Source organism: Sardina pilchardus, chromosome 7, assembly GCF_963854185.1.
Source record: "Sardina pilchardus chromosome 7, fSarPil1.1, whole genome shotgun sequence".
NCBI lineage: Eukaryota > Metazoa > Chordata > Actinopteri > Clupeiformes > Clupeidae > Sardina > Sardina pilchardus.
Window position 1 is genome coordinate 27,291,199 of NC_085000.1, and position 9,941 is coordinate 27,301,139.

Genomic DNA, 9,941 nt, shown 5'->3' on the forward strand with positions numbered 1-9,941 from the left:
ATTAACAGTAACACAAGCTATAGATTTTTTTATGAGCTTTCTGCCATGATTTTGGAAATGTAATATGCACTGTCACATTGACTTACAAGTACTGTGTTTGTACAATCATCTCTTCAATGATGTGTGAAACAGGTGGATGCAGGTTTTTCTCTAAAGTGAATATAATCTGATTCCCATTGTGTGTCTTGACTGTATCAGTGTAATCTACCGTAATTTCCTAACTATTAGCTGGATCTGATACATTGATTTAGCACATTTTAGCTATGAAGTTATTACACAGGGGCAGTCAATATGACATACTGTACTTGTGTTAAACACTGTGCTGTGGCATGAACAAAATGCGGCTAATACACAGGAAACTACTGTAACCCGTTCAGTGTCCCTCACTGTGAAATTCCAAATTCTGCCCTGCTCAAAAATTGGACATTTCCCCAGTAATGATTCGCTTGGCACATAAAAAAGAAAGGCAACACAAGTTCCAGTGAAACCTGAGACATGTCTGCCCTCGTTTGGTCATAATGTGATATGCTCTGCTGCCCCGGACATTCATGGAAAGAGTGGTATGATTTCCCAGACTTGATTGCCATCACAATGGAGCTGCCAGCTCACCCAGTGCCATGTAAGCCAATCCTCTCTGGGAGGTCTCTGTAAGCTCCATCACTAAATATTACATTACACAGCTAATAGCCCAGAGTGAAACAGGGCATACAAAAAAAAGTCAGAGGTTTCATTCAGAAGCATGTTAAATGTAATGGTAAACTCTCAACACACTTTCACCTGTTTGGATATCAACTGTCTTAACAGAACATGACATTTTAAACCGGAGTGGCAGTGTTCTTGCTAAGAATATTCTCACTATGCTTTGGCTCACATTCCTTTTTCATGTCCTATAGCTCCATCATGTGGTCATACTGAGCAACATGCTATCTGCATTGAAAGGTCCTTCCAAACAGTTGTAACAGCCAGTAGTAATTATGGAATGCCAAAGAGTGAGTAAAAATATTCATTTTGAAAACACCCAAAGAATTACCTCATGAAATCAAAGACCCTGAGAGGAGTCCCGCTCTACTGAATTAAATGATTTTCACATTCAAATTATGTATTTTGAGCATGTGTAAAAAACTATGAGGGCTATGATCCTGCATCAAACTTTGTTTTGATATTTTGATCATTTGATACGCAATGGAAAAAAAACAGCCTACATGCGGAAATGTAACATGCTGTGTCACACTGACTTTAATACTTAGATTGTGTAACCATTTCTCCAATTGAAGTTATATTTCATTCAGAAGATGTGTTTAGATCTAACCAGTGTAAAACAGGTTAAAAAACATGTCTTTCTCAAAACTGAATACAATCTGATTCCCATTGTAAGTCTTGATTGTATCACAGTGCAACCCAACCCATTCAGTGTTGCCCAATGTGAAATTCCACATTCTGTGAAGAAATGCTCAGAAGAAATTGGACGTTTCCCCAGTATCGATTCGCTTGGCACATAAAAAATAAAGGCAACACAAGTTCCAGTGAAACCTGAGACATGTCAGCCCTCCTGTATGCTCCAATGCCCTGGACATTCATGCTGTAAGAGTGGTACAATATCCCAGACACAACTTCTTGTAGGCCATGGTTATCTCCAAGCTGGACTATTGTAATTCACAGTTAACTACCTGCTTGTGTAAGATCGTTACAACTCATTCAGAATGCTGCAGCACGCCTAGTCTTCAGTCAGCCAGAGGACACATGTAACTTCTCTCCTAGTTACTCTCTGGCTCCTTAGTGGCCTGAATTGGATTCAAATATCTCACGTTGGCTTATAAGACACTGACTGGATCTGCTCCCTGCAATTTTAAGATGTACACCTCCAACCACTTACTGTGGTTTTCTGATGGGTGTCTGTTGTGTCCACCATAAACATAGGTCAAATGTAAGACTCTTTTCCTCAGTAGCTGTTGGAGGAACTCGTTGCTCAATACTCTCCGTTCCTGTGAGTTTCAGGTCTTTCAAGGCAAAGTCTAAAGGCATATCTGTTTAACATGCACTTAAGTTATTAAACACTTCTTACGGGTGATGGTTTGTACATTAGGCTATAGTATTGACATTGACATTGTTGTTTGTTAATGCTATTGTAACCATATTGATTGAAAGGACATTATTGTTATTTGCTATTCTCCCTTATTTTCATTGTTTATTTTCATTAGGCTATTATTGACATTGATGCTTCCCTAATGTAGTCTGACCAACTTTTTAAATTGTTCACTGTTAAATGTAACTATTTTATTATGTTTCTTTGCATGACTGGTATACCACTACTATACCTGTGTCTCTGTTACATGTCAGAAGATCAGTGCTGAAATGACTTTGCATTAGAGTCGAAACCATGAAAAGAAATAGTTCACTGGTGTTTAGGGGGTTAGATCCTTCATTTAAATTTCATTCACATTTTGTTAACAAAGCCTCATGCGGCATATTATCAGATTAAGAACAGCTATCTCAACAACTATGAGCATCCTTAAGTCAGTTTTTAAAATACCTTCTAGGTTTGAGCCACTGGCCCTGTTTTGACTTATACTGCCCTCTGCTGATATGTTTGTACATTACATGAATGGCAATCTGGATGGGAACAGTGTGACGGCATAGCTGAACACCCAATGTTTGCTGTTGCAGGACATTAATCCTTGGTCCTTGATTAAACACAAACAAAACAGTAAAGATCAGTGTTGTTCTATTGTGAAATAATACAGTACAGCGGAGTAAATCATTTAGGTATAGAAGGGCATCGTACAGTAGAGCGGACGAAATCCTGTAGGTATAGTAGAGCATCGTTTCTCAACCTTGGGGTCAGGACACCATGGTTGCCTGAAATTCAGATGTTTGAGATACTGGGTATCTTACAATTGATCAGTACATTACATACAAATATACATTATTAAATCAAAAAGATATATAGGCCTAATAATAATTAAAAAAAACTATGATATCCAAGTTAAGTAACTGATGTAACTTGCATTACATGTTTGACTGATGTAATTGCTTGATCAATGTTTGAAACAAGGTTGCAAAACAACCAGGCACACAAGGGCATTTGGGGAAAATCAAAGTACTGCTTTCATCAGGATGTTACAGCAGGGATAGTCTCTTACAATATGTGAATGATTGGGGTATTGATAAAAGATGAACCCACATGTCAATCACTTTATATTCAAACTGGTACTTCACAGCTTTAGAATTATTATTATTATTATTATTATTATTAATAGTTAGTTAGTTAGTAATTATTATTAAAGGCTATATCGAGGGCTGAGAACCAAAGGGGCGTAAGTGACATTTTGGTCAAAATCGAGTTATATCACCTGAAAGCTCTTGATGAGCTCTCTTAGCTGATAAAATTATAGAAGTAAAATATTTATGAATATATAGTTATTGAACAAATACCAAAGGCCTTTAACTGTGAACATATAGAAGCAGTTAGATTTGTTTTGGCTCTCCTGTAAAGTTGGTGAAATGTCACTTACACCCCTTTGGTTCTCAGCCCTCGATATGTCTATCAGCCTTATTTCTTTGATGAACGATATATAGCTGCATTGTTTCGCTAGTGTCATTCTCCTTGCCTGCCACTAGGTGGACATGTGTAAAAGGCAAGAGGTGTCAGCCTGAGGGAGATGCAGAACTCAGTTGATAGGATAAACATGTAATGACTTCAGTGTCTTGAGTGTGGCATCACCCATCTTGATTTCAACACAATTCACAGATTTTGAGAAATAGCAAAGCTTTTGTTTTTATGTATATAATTTGGTTGGCTATGACAATCATACACATCAACACAGTCACCATTAGCTGCCATAGACCAGCAAACTCATTATTGATAATATTTGAAATAATGAAAAAACATAGCTTCTATTGTAATCACAAACACAAAATGAGATATATCACTGAGCTCTTATGCAGTAAATGAAATCCTTGCGCTTTGACAAAGTAAGATCAGGCAAACACTCTGGATGAGTGCTGATGATGAGAGTGAGTAAGATGAGAAGTCAACATTGTTAATCACCTCCGGTTGACACATCAACTCAAGATCATATGCAATCCAATTAACCAGCATTATGTGTGTTGTGATCTTATGTGATCATATTCGATAAACCTAGCAACCCTACTTTCCATTCATGTCTCACGTTACATTTGCTGCACAGACTCTACCCTCAGATTAAAATGGCAAATGCATCATGCAAAACAAAATGATTGCAAGCATGCGGTATGGTTGTGTGTGTGTGTGTGTCTGTGTGTGTGTGTGTGTGAGACAGAAAGAGAATGAGAGAGTGAGAAAGAAAAAAAGAAAAAGAGAGCGAGAGAGAGTTTGTTTGCATGCATGTATGTGCATGTTCACACCTTTCCCCCAGGGAGAGTGTGTTCAACTGGTAACATGATAACAATCAAATCATACTCGGCTTCATTGTCTTACCTAATCTAGATCTTCATTTGAGATTTTCAGTCCACCTTAGCAAGATATCTCCGCTTAACATGCTTAAAAGGAATAGCAGCACCGTCCTCATTCAATACAGAGAACAAAGGGCAAAAAACGAGCAATAAAACTTGCTATAATAAAGCATTCTTAATTGCTTTTATTATTAATAATACTTAGGCATTCCCTGTGTGAGGAATAACCAATATCACAGTGTCAGATGAGCTGCCAAAACAAGGTAGCTCTGAGCTGAAAATGAGATTCAGGCCATCTGTCTAGTGTTGGCAGGAGCCATAGAGGTATTATGTTTGCAGAGTATCCATTAAGCATGCATAGTCTAACTTACAAAAGGGAGGGCGCTGAGCTGTTTCCTTTGGTCTTGCTCTGCCTGTTATTATGAATGCACTTGTTAACAATATTTCCCTCTCACTGAAAGGACTTCACACGGTTTTTCTTTGACTGCCTCCCTTCTTCTCTTTGGCTTCTTCCTCTGTCTCTCTTTTAGAAGGAGGGAGAGTGAGAGAGAGAGAGAGAGAGAGAGAGAGAGAGAGAGAGAGAGGGAGAAATCATTGACTGTGGAGTTTGCCTCTCTTTCAGTCATGCCACTGACTCTCGCATCTCCCTTCCTTTTATTTTCATTGTTCATTCAGCCTGTCATGTCGCAATAAAATAACAAGCCATCCGTTTCCGACACAATATCTCGGAGCGGGCCTCTTGATACCTTTATCGTAATGAGAGGAGAAAACAGCCAGCTGTGATCATCACACCGTAGCACAAAACCGTTTTGCTGCAGCTTTTATTCCTTCATGACGGAGAGATGTTACAGCAAGCCTATTTATCACTGACTGGGCGGCCCCCTTTCTTTGTGCCTCAATGCCGCACTTACATATGCAAAACATGCAAAACCGACATTATGTTTTTCAGGTGCTGACACGGCTCCGCAACAGTGATCTACATATCAAAACTCTGCTCATGTCTGTGCAGACTATGCCCTCTTTTTAAAACTGACCATTAGTCTTTCAATTTCAGCAGGTCTTTTGACTGGGTAATTACATGCCCGGCGAATCTTGTCAATCCCCTTTTAATGGCGGGCTTATTAAAATGGAAGGCATCTTTTGTGCAGCATTACCTATGCCACTGTTTATGTGAAGGGGTGATTTCATTCATTGCACACACAAACACGCAGCATGTTATTCGACTAGCAACAAAGTCTCTGTCTTTTTCCATGAGTGATTTTCTCATTGTATCTGTTCAGCTCAGTTTCATTCTTAGCAAAGGGTTGCATTTGATTTTGGTTGTTTTAGAGAGCATCAGGAGGTAGGCTAACCACAGGATTCCCTGATGCATCAACTGTGTGACAGGACTGTACAAACACTAAACTGAAGATCTGAAATGTCCTAAACATTATTTTGATTAAGGTTATTTCTCAAGAAAATGATCTGACACTGGAAGATTTGGGACACTTTCACTGCTTTCAGTCATGATCCTGTTGTTTTTGGACAGATATCAAGAAACTGGGACAGATAGCCTAGATTATATTATATGATTTCTATTAGCCTATATTTATATAGCCTAAAATGGTAACCCAATATATTTTATTGGGTTACCATTGGCTGCTCCACAGCAATAAACAAACTAGTGTTAGGGAGGATGCAGCGGACAGGACTGCTCAGACATATGTAGGCTATGTAGCCTATGTTCTAGCAGAGATCACTTGCAAATAACCAAAGTGAAATTGAAATATAGGCTAACTCAGAAGCGGAGTAGCCTAAAACAAATCACACATTGATCAATGTATCACAGTTTTTGTAAGAGCAGAAAAAAATACTTCATCCTATCTTCAGCCCTACAGTCATGAGATTGCAGTGTTGAATTTGTAAAGAAAAAAAACATAACGAAAAGTGTGTGTCCCAGGAGACAGCCTAAATAAGTGTGTGTGTGTGTGTGTGTGTGTGTGTCCCAAAAAGACAGCTTAGGCTACTGCTTTCATTGCCATTCACAACAGGTTTACATAGGCCTATTTAGGAATCTACCCTACAAATAACCAGGATGAGGTTGTCCAGTGTGTGACTCAAGATATTCCATCGTTTTTTAAACAGGGTGAACCTGGGAATACCATTTGAAGGAAATGATGTTGCTCTAAAGAGTATTTTGTAGAAACAAGCGATAAGCTGTCTTTCCAGGCACTATCTCTTTTAAATCACAAAATGATCAACCTCATTGGCTAGTATCACTCCTTAGTCACCAAAGTAGCCTATCGTAGCGCTTTACACTGGAAAGTGGGCTGATCTTTCTTCTTTTACACTATTCCTCTTGCAGGAAAGAGGCTTCACACAGGGGGTTTCTTTCTGACAGAGGAAGGAGAGAACACTATCCCTACACTGATCCTTATTCACACTATGCTCACCATAAATATTTATGACTGATTCTGATCACGAATTAAGGAGCGCGGTGTGTTAGCTAACGTTACGTTTATAAAACACAGTGGCACACACCTCCCCGGTAGCGACACTTCATTATTCGCTACCTGCCTCTGGTTTTTGTTTGTTGTTGCAGTCAGACCTCAAACAAATCACTGATGTTGTAGAACAAGATTGAAGGTAAGTTGCAAGATTTAAGGTTACCAAGTTTGTTGTTTGGCTGGATAGCTGGCGTTGATACATGTCCAAGAGCTCTAAAATCAAGAACGCTGTCTTGTTTCAATTAGCTCAGTGTCAATCAGTCGCTAATGGAAGAGAAAACGGCCTTGAATAGCAATTAGCTAACATTTACAGTCATGATTACGTGAAACATCAAGAGGAGTATTGTTAGAAAGCAAGGCGCTCCTCTTGATTTGGGGACAAGTTGATGCTCGTTTTGGTCACACGGTGTCCATGTTTAAATGAAGATGTATATAGCAACGTGATTATATATATCACTAACGGTAACTTAACATCTATAAGCTGGTTGATTGCGTGACTTTGATAGCTAGCTAATCAACTTGATTGCTAGCATTAGCCAGCGACGCCTCATTGTAGGCTATTGTTTTGTGTTTTCAACTAGAGTGCACGTTGTCTCATTCAATTAGCTACATTGTTGGAAAGTCACCCTGGCTTGAAATCACTGTAGCCATGCCACAGGTTAACCTTGCCAATCACATGGTGATCTTAACACGGGATTAGTCAGTGTCTATCAAGACATTGCTGATAAGTTAGCTACACTGATATCCTAGCAAGCAGTCACCCGGTTTGCAGGAAAACCCCATCACCCCTAAATACCCGTCTTTAATTTCGTGTTAGCAAGCTAAGCACAGTAGCAGCTGGATTAATTGGCTAGAATTAGCTAGCTTTGTTTGATCATATGACCGGTGGCTCCAGGGAAAGTATATCTGGGTAGTTCTGTACTCATGAACCTGTCATTCATTGTGGTGAGTAGGAGGCTATAATGCACGAGTCTCTTGGCTGAGTGAGTTCCCAGTTATTGTCAACCCTCTCAAGCTATGCTAACTTTGCTAACCAAGTAGCCAAAAGCTAGCCATTGCTAGATTGTATTGTTGTCAAGACATTTGCCAGGTAGTACGTTTGCAATGTGGAACTATAATTGAGTTGGATATTGCTGAACAGCAATGATAACTCGTTACTTCCTCACACTAGACAGACAACAGTCAAAACAAAGAGGACATTACTTGGGAGAAACATTGGCATGTGAGTGATCCTCGTGTCTGCATCGAGGTAGCAAGCTAGTCAATAGTTATAAAGTAACGTTATCCGAGCTAAATGTTCTCAGGATGATGACCTAACCTTGTTTGCTTGAATGAGCTTGATATCATCCACCGTGTGTTAAAGCCATGTTGCCAACCCCCAGATAATCTGTAATGTATAAACCTGAATTGACAGACGTGTTACGATAACATGATTTAGAAAACATAGTTACACAAGTTGACAGATTCCTACACAGACTGTAAGACTGCTTAGCCAATTGAGATATAATGTTTCAATTATTCGACTATCAAATTGTTGAAATTAGTGTTCCAAACACATGACAAAAACATTTAAAAGCTTTTCAGTTTCCTAACATCTGTTTCATTAAAAGTATGTAGCCTATATGTCAGAGTAGTGATGGGTCATTGTACTTTTGTATGTACTTCTTCAACATTAATGTTTAATGTTTACAGTTTAATGTGTGAAGTGACTTGAGTTGACTTGACTTGAGTGTGATGCAAGTTTGCTGTTCAATTTACAGTGTTTGTTTTTTTTAAAACTCAATATAAGAAATGCTGGAGATTCTTGTCCATGAAGTCATTATAATTGTTTCATTGTGTCTTGGCCCTCTCTGTCAGTGTTGTATAAACAGACTGGTAAAGCCACCTGCTGCAGGGTTGAACTTCAACCAAATGGACCTTTCAACAGCTTGTGACTGCAGCATGTCTGAGACAGTGTGCTCTTCTGTGTATCTGTGTGGTGGCCAGTGTCTATATTCAGCTGCTTTGTGACCTCAGTCTTGAACGACTCATTGTTCTGCGGTGTGTGTACATTAGTTGCTCACCACACGTCCCTGGTCAAATCCACAAGCTAGCGGTTTCATCAGTTACGCCTCATACATCCTGTTTGTAACTTCACTGAATTGCAGTGAAGTTAGACAGGGAGACGAGACTTTGACAGGCACCATATAGGGACTTCCTGCCCTGCCCTGGCCTGCGCCATAAATTAGGATTAAGAACTGAAATTCAGAAGTGGTGACTAAGAACAGTGACTGAGGATAACTCGTGCCATGGGTGGGAACCCCAAGCTGTATAACTGTCAAATGTGCGGTACTTATTTATTACATTGTTGGGCTTGTGTTACATGTTATGTTAGCCATTAGTCTTTGTTAGTTTTTGTTACGATCTATAGAAAACATGTGCATTGAGCTAGGCCTAGTCAGCGGAAATCTTTCTCTTTGCTTCGAAATGAGCACAGGCACAGCAGATTAGAGAAGGAGAAGAAAACAGTTTTATGGTGTGTTTCCCAGCCGTCCTCTTTAGGACCATTATGATGAATCATTTGTTTATGGACTGTGCATAAATCTCTCTACTTGTTTCCTGAAGCTCTTTCTAGACCTTTTTTTCCCCCCTCCTTCACTGGGAGAGCCAAGTCTGTATGAAAAAGCTACAGGCCCTTGGACAGTGCCATAGAAACATAGTGAGAGGTCTAATCTTCCGCTCTGTTGAGTGAGACAGATAGAGACAGGGAGCGGGAGTCAAACACGGTAGCCACCATCTATTAGTAATCATTCTTCCCCAGCTAGAGGGCATGAAAATACTCTCAAGGGTATTGCTGAGGGAAGTGTATGAGTGTGTGTGTGTGTGTGTGTCTGTCTGTCTGTATGTGTGTGTTTGTGTGCACGTTTTTGTTGTGTGTGTGTGTGTGTGTGTGTCTGTGCCGTGTTTGTGTGCGCTCTTGCTGTGGAGTGAAATCCGTGTCACTAGCAGCACTTAACCCTTTCAAAAACAGAGATATTCCTTACA

The 9,941-nt window shown here is 39.6% G+C and overlaps 1 long non-coding RNA gene across 1 annotated transcript in view; it reads left to right on the plus strand.

Moving 5' to 3' along the window:
* Positions 1–6,825: 6,825 nt before the first annotated feature.
* Positions 6,826–9,941, plus strand: part of LOC134087837 (uncharacterized) — a 51,818-nt gene continuing 48,702 nt past the window's right edge. Inside the window, exon 1 of the long non-coding RNA XR_009939862.1 lies at positions 6,826–7,056. This is a non-coding gene — a long non-coding RNA (uncharacterized LOC134087837). The remainder of the gene's footprint in view (positions 7,057–9,941) is intronic.